The sequence below is a fragment of the Cantharellus anzutake genome, assembly GCF_015039405.1.
Source record: "Cantharellus anzutake strain C23 chromosome Unknown EI90scaffold_3, whole genome shotgun sequence".
NCBI classification, from domain to species: domain Eukaryota; kingdom Fungi; phylum Basidiomycota; class Agaricomycetes; order Cantharellales; family Hydnaceae; genus Cantharellus; species Cantharellus anzutake.
The window spans coordinates 310,996-322,563 of record NW_024066953.1 but is presented as its reverse complement, the minus strand read 5'-3'; the positions used below and the strand labels follow the sequence as shown (position 1 = coordinate 322,563).

The 11,568-nt window shown below is 47.5% G+C and overlaps 2 non-coding genes across 2 annotated transcripts; both read right to left on the bottom strand.

Annotated features, from left to right (window-relative positions):
- Positions 1–10,824: 10,824 nt before the first annotated feature.
- On the bottom strand, positions 10,825–10,898 carry EI90DRAFT_t29. Its single transcript has one exon. It is a non-coding gene; the product is annotated as a tRNA-Ala (tRNA).
- A 363-nt stretch (positions 10,899–11,261) lies between these two features.
- EI90DRAFT_t28 lies at positions 11,262–11,335 on the bottom strand. Its single transcript has one exon. It is a non-coding gene; the product is annotated as a tRNA-Ala (tRNA).
- Between the last annotated feature and the right edge of the window lie 233 nt (positions 11,336–11,568).

The following is an 11,568-nucleotide window of genomic DNA, read 5'->3' as shown; positions in this document are numbered from 1 at the left end:
ATATTTCCATAATGGGTTTCCATAGTGTGACCGTTATTTCTCCTACAATGTCCCAGGAGAAGGAGAGTGATTCTGGCTAGGTAGCCGGAACCATGAATATTCAAGTGGTAGGAGGGGGTGATGCGGTGCCTGCTCTTGTCCTGACTCGGGATTGGATGTATTAGATTGGACCCTATGGCCCACCATTGGGTCAGCAACAGGTACTTGAGGATGGGCCGGTTTGACTGGTCCAGGGTGTGAATGAGGGCTGTCATCTACACAATGCGCCCTCTCAACGTGGGCATTTTGGGTACATGTTTCTGTGAGGGATTTTTCGAGGGTGCGATGCCTCATCTTCCTTTTCATAGGCCTTGAGGTCCCTTTCCAGTGAGTCGCACTTTCGTTGGAGGAATCCCGGTGTAACGAGACCTCCTGCAACTTGCTGGTGAGATGCTGGTTCTCAAGCTTGATGTTAAAGAGTTCCTCACAGAGCCCCATGTTTTCTTCTTGGATACGTTGTAACTGGGCAAGAGAGCTGCCCAGGCAAAAGAGTAGGGACCTGGGGGTAGAGTAATGGTGACAGTGGCGATACTGTGCCGTGGTCCAGGTGCTACTGACAACAATCAATAAAATAAGTACTCACTCCTGGTCACTCTGGACTATCGTCAGGAGTCAGAGATACTGTATCAATGTACTGGTCGCGCTCTGGCATCACTAGACTGGTCAAACAACTAAACTTCTTGGTGGGATGTCCCTTCTCATCGGAGGAGTTGTTAGAACGGTGAAGGAGAGAATGAAGGAAGGTCAGTTGGGAGGTTCAAACGAGACCACCACCAAGCTGTTCCCTGGTTCTTTAGTTAGGATGGGGAAGTGTACTAGTGTTATTTATTGTAAATATAGTACCAATCCAAGTGTTTTGGCTAATTCTATTTTTATGGGTTAGTTTTAGAGTTCCTGGGAATTGACTTACAGATAAACCGAGCCCTGCGGAGCTGTTTCTTTATTGAAATTTATTAATTTGTCTAGGTGTAATTCTGTGTAGCGTTGTTTAATTTGGATTTAAACTTGAATTTAATCTTCTACTTAGTGAAGTTTCGAAGATTCTATTCAGTTAATGAATTTGGATTCTGTCTGGAGTGTCCCTTGAGTTTGTTTTATTTTTGTCTTATTTTATTGCTTGTTTTAACAGTAGCAAAATAACTGTTTTGTGTTTACACTTTGAAATCTGGAGTGTTAACCAGCTCTCCTGTTGAAATATCTACTTAATATTTCTCTCCTTTATTGCTGCCTTTTACTACAGTGGCAATCTTAACTGTATATCACTTTTTCGCACTGGAGTGACAACCAGAAATGCTTGAGAAAAATAATACTCTATTTTCTTACTTCTCTAAGGGGGGCGAAAAGTCGCAGAAAGGGTCTCCCTTTTATACTCCTTGGGTCGCCTTCCTTTTTCACACTCTACCTTCTATTTACAGGATTTATTTACAGTGTATTTTTCTCAAACTGAATAAAAATGAAATTTTCATGCTATAGTTCTACTGCGCTTTTGCTGCGCTGAACTGCAGTTCTACTGTGGTCAGACTGCGCCTAGAATTCTTATTGTCCTCCCTTGCCTAAGCTATTTTACTGGTTAATTGGAACTTGGCTGCGCTGCATTTGCCGCAGTTACCTATTTCAAATTCCCTATATATACCATTAAATTTGCTATGACTCGATGATTCTGAATTCAAACTTCGCATTACTATGCGTACGGCTGTGCTGAGACCTTCAGCTGATTTATTCCATTTTTATTCAGTGACATTTAGTAAAAATGAGACTGAAATGGTAAATGAGTGAATTATTCAGGTTTAAAACTGAAAGAAAAAGTTGCTAGTAATCAAGAATTACTCAAACGAATGTGTTATAGCTCTCCACCTCATTAGAATATTGTTCCCTAAAATTTCCACCATGGTCCGTCGTAGTTTAGTGGTTTTCGTGAATTTCGTTCATATTCCCTGATTCCCTTTTGTATTATCACATCCTAATCCTCCATATGTATTGTTCGTTGTTATAGTAGGTCGTCCTTGAAGATTTCATATTTTTATGTATTTTATTTAGGACTCTGGACCTCTTGAAGCTGTTTTCCCGCATGTTTTCAGGTTTCTAACTTCATGTCCCTATATCTCATTCATTTCTGGATGTTTTCTCACGTTCTTGGTATCATAAATTTTCATTTATTCCCACCTTTCCAATGGTACCAAGGTTGTGTCCTATTTCCTGGTATTCGTTGAGTTAGCAAAAGTTCGCGCACACATTCGGTAATCATGTGCATCATTCCCATAGTCGTTCGTATGCGGGCACCGTTTCCGTTTAATTGTTCGGGATTTATGATATGCGTGGGTGTTTATTTCTTTCATATGGGCTTCTGTGATTTATTTCAGATTTTTCCCTCATGATTTAAGGTTGTTTTGCACTTTCCGTGCTTTGTTTTGACCGGGCTCTTCCTTATTTGGATGGAAATTGGTCTTCGCGATCTGCCGAAGTGCGGATCTCGGTTCTGATGGCCGGTTCCCTGCGCATCGCCACCCTCACATGTCATTACACATGATGCGGATTTCTATATTCCCGTCATGGGTATAACTTCACAACGGCTGGACTGTTTGGGCTGAAAATTTGCATAACTATAGTTCCCCATTTTTAATAATTTCCGTGTAAATTTCGTTGTATGTTTTAATTCTGGATCCTACGCAAACATCGTCTTTTCCCTAAGCTCGGACTTTTGATGTCACTATTCCCGTTATTGGATATCTCATTAACGCATGATCCTTTTATTATGAAAATTTGGGAGGATTAAGATTGGATCCCTTCCTTTCTAATGGGCTATCAAGCTTGTTTCGGTCGTTACTGGTTAATCTTCGCGCTTCCCTTTTAGGCATTGTCCTCGTTTTGCAGGAGTTTTAGTCATATCTCCATCGTTTATAGGTAGTTTCCCCTGTAATTACTCTCATTGGTTCCGTTTAGAGGACATCTACATTTCCTATTGTAAACACGACTCTGACTTTTGCATTAGTTCCTGAGGAATCTTCGTTCCGTGGTACTTCCATCCTTGGCTATGTGTTCGGATGTGGGAAAGTAGTTTCCGTGGAGGTTCTCTGATTATTTTTATAGTCAAATCTTGGTCGATTGTCCTAATTCTTGGTTTAATATTTGCTATAAATTCCCCCGAGAATTCCGTCTCGTTGATAGTAAGCTTGAAGTATTTTTGCTATTTTTCTTTCTTTCGATTTATCGTGTATAGTCATAATAATTCGTAAAAATTCAGGTCCTTCTATTTTCTCATATCTCCTTGTCGTATGAGGTTTTTGTGATTTATCTGGCATATTTCCATAATGGGTTTCCATAGTGTGGCCGTTATTTCTCCTACAACGGGCGGATTCGGACAACTCCGGAGTGGAATCGGAGACTTAGCGTGGAAGGACCTCAGCCTCAGCGACTCAGGTGGAGCGCTGTGCCATTGCTGGTTGTCCTGGGGGTCCCTAATTTCGGATCTAGCAGAGGGGAAGTCTCTTGGGGGAATTCAAGTCGATTTCGGACTGAGGTTACAAGTTACTATGTACAATGTATATAAGGAGGGGTCCGGAATCAAAAGGAGCGAGGGTACTCCGAAAGGAGACAGAGGGAGCTGGAAAGAGGAACAACACTGAGGGTCAAGGGTTTGACTCAATGGTGTTTCCCAAAGGAGGAGTGAAGGGCCAAGGCCCAAGGAGGAAGGAAGGAGGATGGGAGTGGGGAATGGCCAGCCGACTGAATAGAAAGGAAGCAGCAGCCCAAATAGGAATGAGGGAGAATAGCGGAATTGAATGGAGCAATCCAATAGTTGCAAGGTCCGATGTAAGTCTGGAAAGTCCGAACTCGGAAGTTAAACTCCGGAATATTGGCAAACATAATTAAATGGAACGAGCTAACCAATACAATGGGTATAAGCGGAGGTGGGGTCAAAGTCTGAGGTCGGAGCTAAGACCAGAGGTTCCGGAGACAGAGATGCAAACAGGATTCCGGAGCGGAGGTCCGGAGTCGGGAGCATAGGTGTTGCGTGCTCGTCTGGAAGGTGTCGAGGATGAGGTCGGACACGGAATGTTCCGGAGTCGGACCGAAGGTGGTGTTGGAGCCAGAGGTGGGATAACCTCTTGGAAGTCGGCAAGGAGGAGGTGGCAGAAGGGGTGATGTTCAGTCCAAGATGAGTATCGGAGTGGACAGAGATAGGGTAGGAGAAGGATGGGAGGGTGGAGGTGGCATGAGGGGTGTGGGGAGGTGTGGTGTCGGGTCCAAAGGTGAATATTGGAACGGACAGCAGTAGGGTAGGACTCTGGAAGTCAGGTTTGGAGTTCCGGGAGCCCGGAGCGGAGGTCAGGATTGTATGGATATGACAGGAGTCCTCTGTACCATACATGAAAATATGCGCTATAAGTGAGGAATTGCAGGGAAAAGGGGAACAATAGAAATACGCCTCTATGGCGACACAGAATAGCAAAGAAAGTGATGGAAAGGAAATACAAATAAAAGCAATGAAAACAATATCGGAAACAATAAAATGAATGATGGAAATAGTATCCCTCCTAATCGAGCATTCAACAACCTTCTCCCGCCGCCCGAATGGACTCTCCTCACTCATAGCTTTCCAACAGTACTAATTTCATCCAAATCCATCCAGTGGTTCTTGAGATATGACTGGAATTGGGTGGCCGCTAGATTGACAGGCATGGGAATCTTGACTGTGGGGCTGGAAATGCATCGGAAAAATAAGGAAAAATGGGGAAATGGTAGAAAGGGTATCTGGGACCGTGTATAAAGTGCCTCGGGTACGGGGTGTTTGTCAGGATGTTAGAATCGCGATTTCTGGGCTTGTTTGTATGGTAGCGGAGATTCCCACCTACAACATCGAGTCCCCTCTTGAGACTGCAATAATTCGTCATCAAGACGTCGAACACAGGTGTTTGCATCCGTAAGGAGTTCAGTCAGGAAAGACCCTGACATTGTAGCATGTGGCTGGTGAGCCGCTTCAGGAGTGGGTGCTCCATGAGGGAAGGAAGGGTGGTAACTGTCAAAAACCCGGATTGTAGGGGAAAATGCGTGAGTCCGAATGCAGGCGGGGGCTCAACTAGATGGGATCCGGGAGCTCCGGTAGTGGACCGAAGCTTCCCTGGGAAGCCCGGTTCTGCTGGATGGTACAAGAGGCTCTAAGGAGGACGCGGCCTCAGCGACTCGGAGGGAGCGCTGTGCCTCCATTACATCTCAGTTAGTCCTTGTATTTCTTATGTCTGAGGTATCTTGTAGGAAAGGGCCGGGATTCACTCAGAGGGACTTTGGGAAGCATTTTAGTCAAGATTAGAACTGAGGAAAACTACAGGTTCTAATCTACAGGTATTTATAAGGGAGAATGGGAAAGGACTTAGTCAAAGTCTGAATGACAATAAAGAACACCGAAAGGTGCTGAATGATACCGAGAGGTACCTGTCAGGGACTCGTCCGGGGTCGAGGGGGCCTGGGTGTAGCGTCCGGGGCTGAGAGCCTGGCAGGGGGCGGATTGGGCGTGCGTACTGACAGGCCCGATGCAGGACAGTGGTCCCTGGCCACTTAGACTGAAGTGGAAAGTTGAGAAGAAGGCTACTTCTTCGGTTCCCACTTCAGGTTCGTTTATATACATGCGGCTTAGATCACATGACGGGTGCCACGTCACCCTTGCACACAGCCGTAACCACCTGGGTATCTCCGTGGGAGATCCCGAGGGCATCTGGTGCAGATGCATGTACTGGGCACAGCGGGAAGTTGCCCAAGGTGCCCGGTCCGGGTACATGGTGGGCACGCTGCAGATGGGTCAATGGTACATTGATACAAAGAAAGTCGTCCATGTAGAATAAAGAGAGAAATAAAGAAGAAGTAGGATAGGGAGAAAGTGAGGAGGGAAGAATGAGGAGGGAGGAAGGGAAAGGGGGAGGAGGTAAGGAAGGGTGGACAGCGGGGTACCAGGTCAGGTTGGGCTGGGTGGAGCCGGGTCAGGCGGGTGTGCCCTGACAGTACCGAAAGGTTCTGAACGATATCTTTAATGGGGAACCGAGGTGTCAGGTTGAGGAGGGTGGAGTATGAGGCTGGAGAATGAATGGGAACGAGAAATGGGTAAGAGGGGGTTAGCCGACTGAATGGTAAGAAGAAGATAGTCGTGCCAAGAATGGAGGGTGACTAATAAAAGATGACGAGAGAGGGGTCACCGAAGGATGCGGGTAGCTCTGAAAGCAGAGTTGCGTATCCGAAGGATGTTGGGTGACTCCAATAAATGAAATGGGTGGAGGAATGGTTTAGGGGTATGTCATGGGATGTCAGAGGTCCGTTGGGATATCAGAGCAATCCGGAGTCTCCAAATGTTCTGACTCGGGGCCGAGCTTCCGGGATGGGAGTAGCCAAGGTTCGGTGTGCTGCAACCAGGCCGGAGCTGAGACAGTCAGGAAGGAAGGTGACTTGGGGAGTGGGGAGGCATGGTGTAGGGGATGGTGAAGTTGTTAGGAAGGTGTGGTGTGGTGGGAGTGCACAGGGTCGGGATTCCGGGATATGACAGTAACCCCAGAGATTGGGGTTAAAGTATGGCAACGGCGGCACTTGTCCTGGCGCCATCGAGTCCGCAAAAAATTGCGGGCCCACTGTCTGATGGTTGGACACAGTGTAAGCTGCAGTAGCTTGCACATCCATCACAGGGGAAGGACACCCTGATACTGTTGGTATCAGGGTAGGATCAGGGATATTGGAGACACTGGGGGCCTCAGCACCCGGCGTCGAAGTATGTTGAATATTGCCTAAAGCAGGACCCATGGTCTCAGTGTCCATGGGGGTGGTGTTCGATCATGGGCTTTGCCCATGGTCGTCATTGGGCGGCATTTCTCTCCCAAGGTTATCTTGCACTTGCTCAGGCATGATGGAGGAAAAGAAGAAGGATGAAGTTTTGTCCGTGGGAACAATGTTCATACCCCGGAGGCAAAACCCAAATATGGCAACTAGCACCATAATTGTCCTTCGTTAGGTTGTAGGACTATTCCCAAGCAGGTAGTCTGTTGGGAGTGTGTAGGACAGGGCGCTTTATTCACCCCTCATGTGGGAATAGAAGGAAATTTGCTTTTCTTATTCAAATTTTCTACTGCATCGACTCCATGTAACAATAGGTAGTCATCTAATGCAGCCGATTCGTCACAATGAGTGAGAGGCTCCCATTGTGAGATCCCCCAGGCCCCATTTGATGTGGAACCACAGGCTACTGCCAGTGTCCCAGGAATGATCCAGGATTTCCTGGACCTGATATTCCCGTTCAGGATCTTCACCAAAGTGTCAGGGTTCAGCACCCTGCCTTAGGGTGCCCCGGACTCCCCACCTACTTTACCCCCTTTATTCTTTGATTGTTGCCTCATTGTTGCCTTGGTGTTATGGATATAGACTAGAATCTTATGGTCCGTGGGTGGACCCAGGGCCTCCCTCCATTTTACTTCTCCATCAAACCCCATGCCAAGCTTTCCCACCGGGTTTTGGTGCTGGCTGGGGGATTTGTTGAGTTTCAAGGGACTTCCCTTGACCATTATAACTTTTATATTAGATAGTTAGAAGTCATATGATGTGTAAGGCAGATGCCGAAAATGTTTTTCATTATCAAAATACATAACCCACAAACCTTGTACCGCGATTGTAACATCCTCACCATTGTGTCACCACTGTAAACTCAACCTGTAACCCTGGAACCATGTCCACCTCCCTATTCCTCCTCTCCATGACAAAACTGCAACGAGGAGGGCATTCCCATGCCCAACCTCCTGCTACCCGCTCCCACCAGTCCACCGGGTGGTCGAGTGGTTACTCCCATCCAACCAGAAGTTCCCTATCAGGAACTGTAGCCTATCCCACCTCCTCAGGAGAAGGATATGGTCCAGGCAGGATGCCTGGCCCCGCACCCATGGGTCCCACTTCCCACAGTCACCCACTACCGTGCACTGGTCCACCAGCCCGCTTTCCCCAACAACTCCCGCTACCGGTACGCTCCCATGAGCGCCAAGTCACCGCTAGCCAAACACTCCCAGCACACCTGCTACCGGCACGCTCCCAGGAGCGCCAAGTCCCCATTAGCAGACAGCCAGGTGGCTCCCTCAAGGAGCCCACATCATACTCGCTACCGGTATGCTCCCAGGAGCGCCAAGTTACCGTTGGCCGACACACAGGTTGTACTTCCATACACTCATCCTATTCTGCTCTCCCTCCGATGGCTATGCAGCCACCTCCATTAGTGAGCCGAACGGCTCAGGTTGGGTTCCCCGGAACCCATTCCTGTAACACTTGGTGTGTTGTGTACATGCACGCACAGGATAGTGTGGGGACTTTCTGAGTGAGCAGCTCACCCAGAATGTTCCCACGCTTACTGGGCACTGCCACCTGGGTGTTCCCTCCGGGTCACACTGCACAACTCTGGGAGCTGTATAGTTGTGGGCATGTGACCCATTCCTTTATATAGCAACCATGTGGGGAGATGAGACCTTTACCCTTCTTCTCATCTCATGCCCCGCATAGGCAAGTGTATATATTCCCTTTCTTTTACTATACATCTCATGCCCTGCATAGTGTGAGGACAGGTTAGATGGGGGTTGAGGTCAGGGAGCCTCCGAGTCCGAGGCCGGGCCCTGACACAAAGTCGTAGAAGACTTGGGCAGCCCAGCCTGGGAATGGCAGTGAGTCATTTGGCTCATGTGGGGCCAAGCAAGAAACATGAAACTTGGGGTGAATACCCCTATTGAGAAGCTCTGGAGGGAGCTTGAGTGTATAACTGGATGAATCCTTGAATGCTTCGAGGATCTCATATGGCCCAATGTATTTGGGGAGGAGTTTCTTTGCTCTTCCCTTAGGCAGGTTGAGGTCCTTTGTTGCCAAGTAGGCGAAGTCGCCTACCTTCAGCTTAGGCAGATCTGGGTGCCTACGCTGATTGGCTTGGACCAATTGCTTGATGTGACTTTTTATTATCACATCATGGGTGCCCTGGAGGCTATCTAACGCTTTCTGTGCGAAGGTGCCCACTCCAGGGAGGCCAGTCAGTGGAACTTCCACCATCATATGGGGTATTGTCCCATAGATAAGTTCGAAAGGGGCATACCCTGTCGATTTATTCACACTCAAGTTTATCACAAACTCAGCAAGAGGGACTTTTAGTACCCAGTCGCACTGATCTGGCTAAACAGCTGTGCAAATTACTTGGACAACACTCTGAACCATTCGTTCAGCTTGTCCATCGCCTTCTGGATGGAAAGTGGTCGTCATTTTTAGATGAACACTGTAACAGGTCTATCAATCTAAACTCGCAACTCAGGTCTGGGGGGGTGGGTAGGCCTCTCTCTAGTGTCAGACAGATGTAGTAGGGTCCTTGGGTACGGTGCTGATAACCCTCTCTAACTAACTATACAGTGTCACGGAAGAATCCGATACAATCAAAAAAGGAAAGTCACATGCATGAATGAATGAAAATAGTCAAGAAAATAAAGAAAAGAACATATCTCCTCAACCACTCAACCAAATCTGACAATCTTGGACTCGTCAGAACCACCTCTACAATTTCTACAACTCCTACTATTACCCCGACTCACCAATCCTAATCCCTGATGCAGTAAAGGGTGAAGTGTGCAATGAGGCTTGTTTTAGCCTGCACGGACTTGTCTCCACAACAATGCTGAGTAATCTGTGTAATTCCATCCAAAATTTGGACGTAAACTTAGTGTCTCTGTCAGACACTATGGATCTTGGGAGTCTGTGAAGGTGCACAACGCCTTTCAAGAACTCATACGCAAGTTCTAGCATGTTGATTGTGGTTTTCACAGGTATCAAGTGAACCTGCAAAGTCAAATGGCACATAACTACCCAGAGGTAGTTATGATCTAGACTCGCTGGGAAAGGACCAATGAAGTCCATCGATATAGAGGACCATGGGGCCTCTGGAATCGGCAGCTGGTGCAACAGCCCAGCTCTTCATTGAGTAGACCGCTTGGTGGTCTGGCACATTTCACAGGAGGAGACATACTTCTCCATGTCGCATACCATTGTAGACCACCAATAGTAGCAGCGTAAATATTCTAAGGTTTTATGGAATCCTAGGTGACCTAGGATCTCATGTGCATTTTGGATGGCGATCCCAGTCACCTTCTCCCCTTTATGAATGATGTCTGGGAGAACCAAACATGGTTCTTCCAAGTCATTCAACTTTGAAATAAGGCCGTTCTCGACCTTAAATCTTGGGAATTGACCGGGATTCTCTAGAATCCCTCACCAAGCTGCATGCTTGGCATACCCCTCTTTCACAGAGGAGAGGAAGTCGTCTTCCTCAACAACACTCCTGAGGGAATCCTCAGGCAGTACGATGTCAGCGAGCATCAGCTTGCTGCTCCCTGAATGATTGTTGGGGGGTCTAGGATCACGGCTTCCCAGTCGCATTCTTCGATCATACTACTCGCTGAAGCGAGTCATAATGACAGTCAGTGCAGAAGAAGCATTTCTTCTGCCTCTTCAATACAACTTAGAGGGAGGTCTTCTCCAAATTTGTCTATGTGGACATCCACAGAGACAAAGTCGTCATAATGAAGGTCTTCATCCGACGAAGACTCATAATAGCGGCTGAGTGCATCAGCCACTTTGTTTTTGTGGCCCTCGACATACAAGATGTCGCACTTGAAGCCATAAAAGAAGTTTTGCCACCTTATGTGGCGTCCAGAAGTGTGTTGCTTCTGTTTGAAATAGGTGAGGGCTTTATGGTCTGTAACTGTTGGAATTTGCACGTGGTTTTTAGGGAAACCTAAAAGTTGGACATACTGGGAATTGAACTCCAGTCTTCTGGATCGCGAACTCAGCGTGCACAGCCATTACACCATACGCCCTGATAGGCTGAGGTGGTTATTTCAACACACCCCCTTCACATTGGATCGACCATGTGATCCACATGTGACCCAAACCACCGGGGTTCCAACAACCCGTGAGCCGTCACCCCCTGAATTCATATTCAGGCCGGACTTACTGCTAATCTCCTACATGTCCATGTCATGTGGTCTGAAGCAGCCGGATTTGGGTCCTTAGTGCTCTGAGCTACACCCCCTGAAACTTTGTCAGGCTGGCTAATTTAATGCTTGACTTCACGTGCCCAGCTCACGTGGCAGCAACCGGATTTGGGTGTGCTCGGTGTATTCCGCAGAATGTCCACCATGTTGGAATTTGCACGTGGTTTTTTAGGGAAACCTAAAAGTTGGACATACTGGGAATCGAACTCCAGTCTTCTGGATCGCGAACTCAGCGTGCACAGCCATTACACCATATGCCCTGATAGGCTGAGGTGGTTATTTCAACAGTAACGACTGTAAATTTACGCCCTCCAGTCAATTCAACCATCCACTTGGACAGGGCTTCCAAAACACCCAGGGCTTCCAGTTCATATGTGAAGTATGAACGTTGTGTTGAGGTGAACTTCTTCGACATGAAGGCAGCTGGGCAGGATAGTTCCCAGCTGGCACCTTGAGCTAAAATAGCCCTGATGCCTGCAGGGCAAGCATTGGT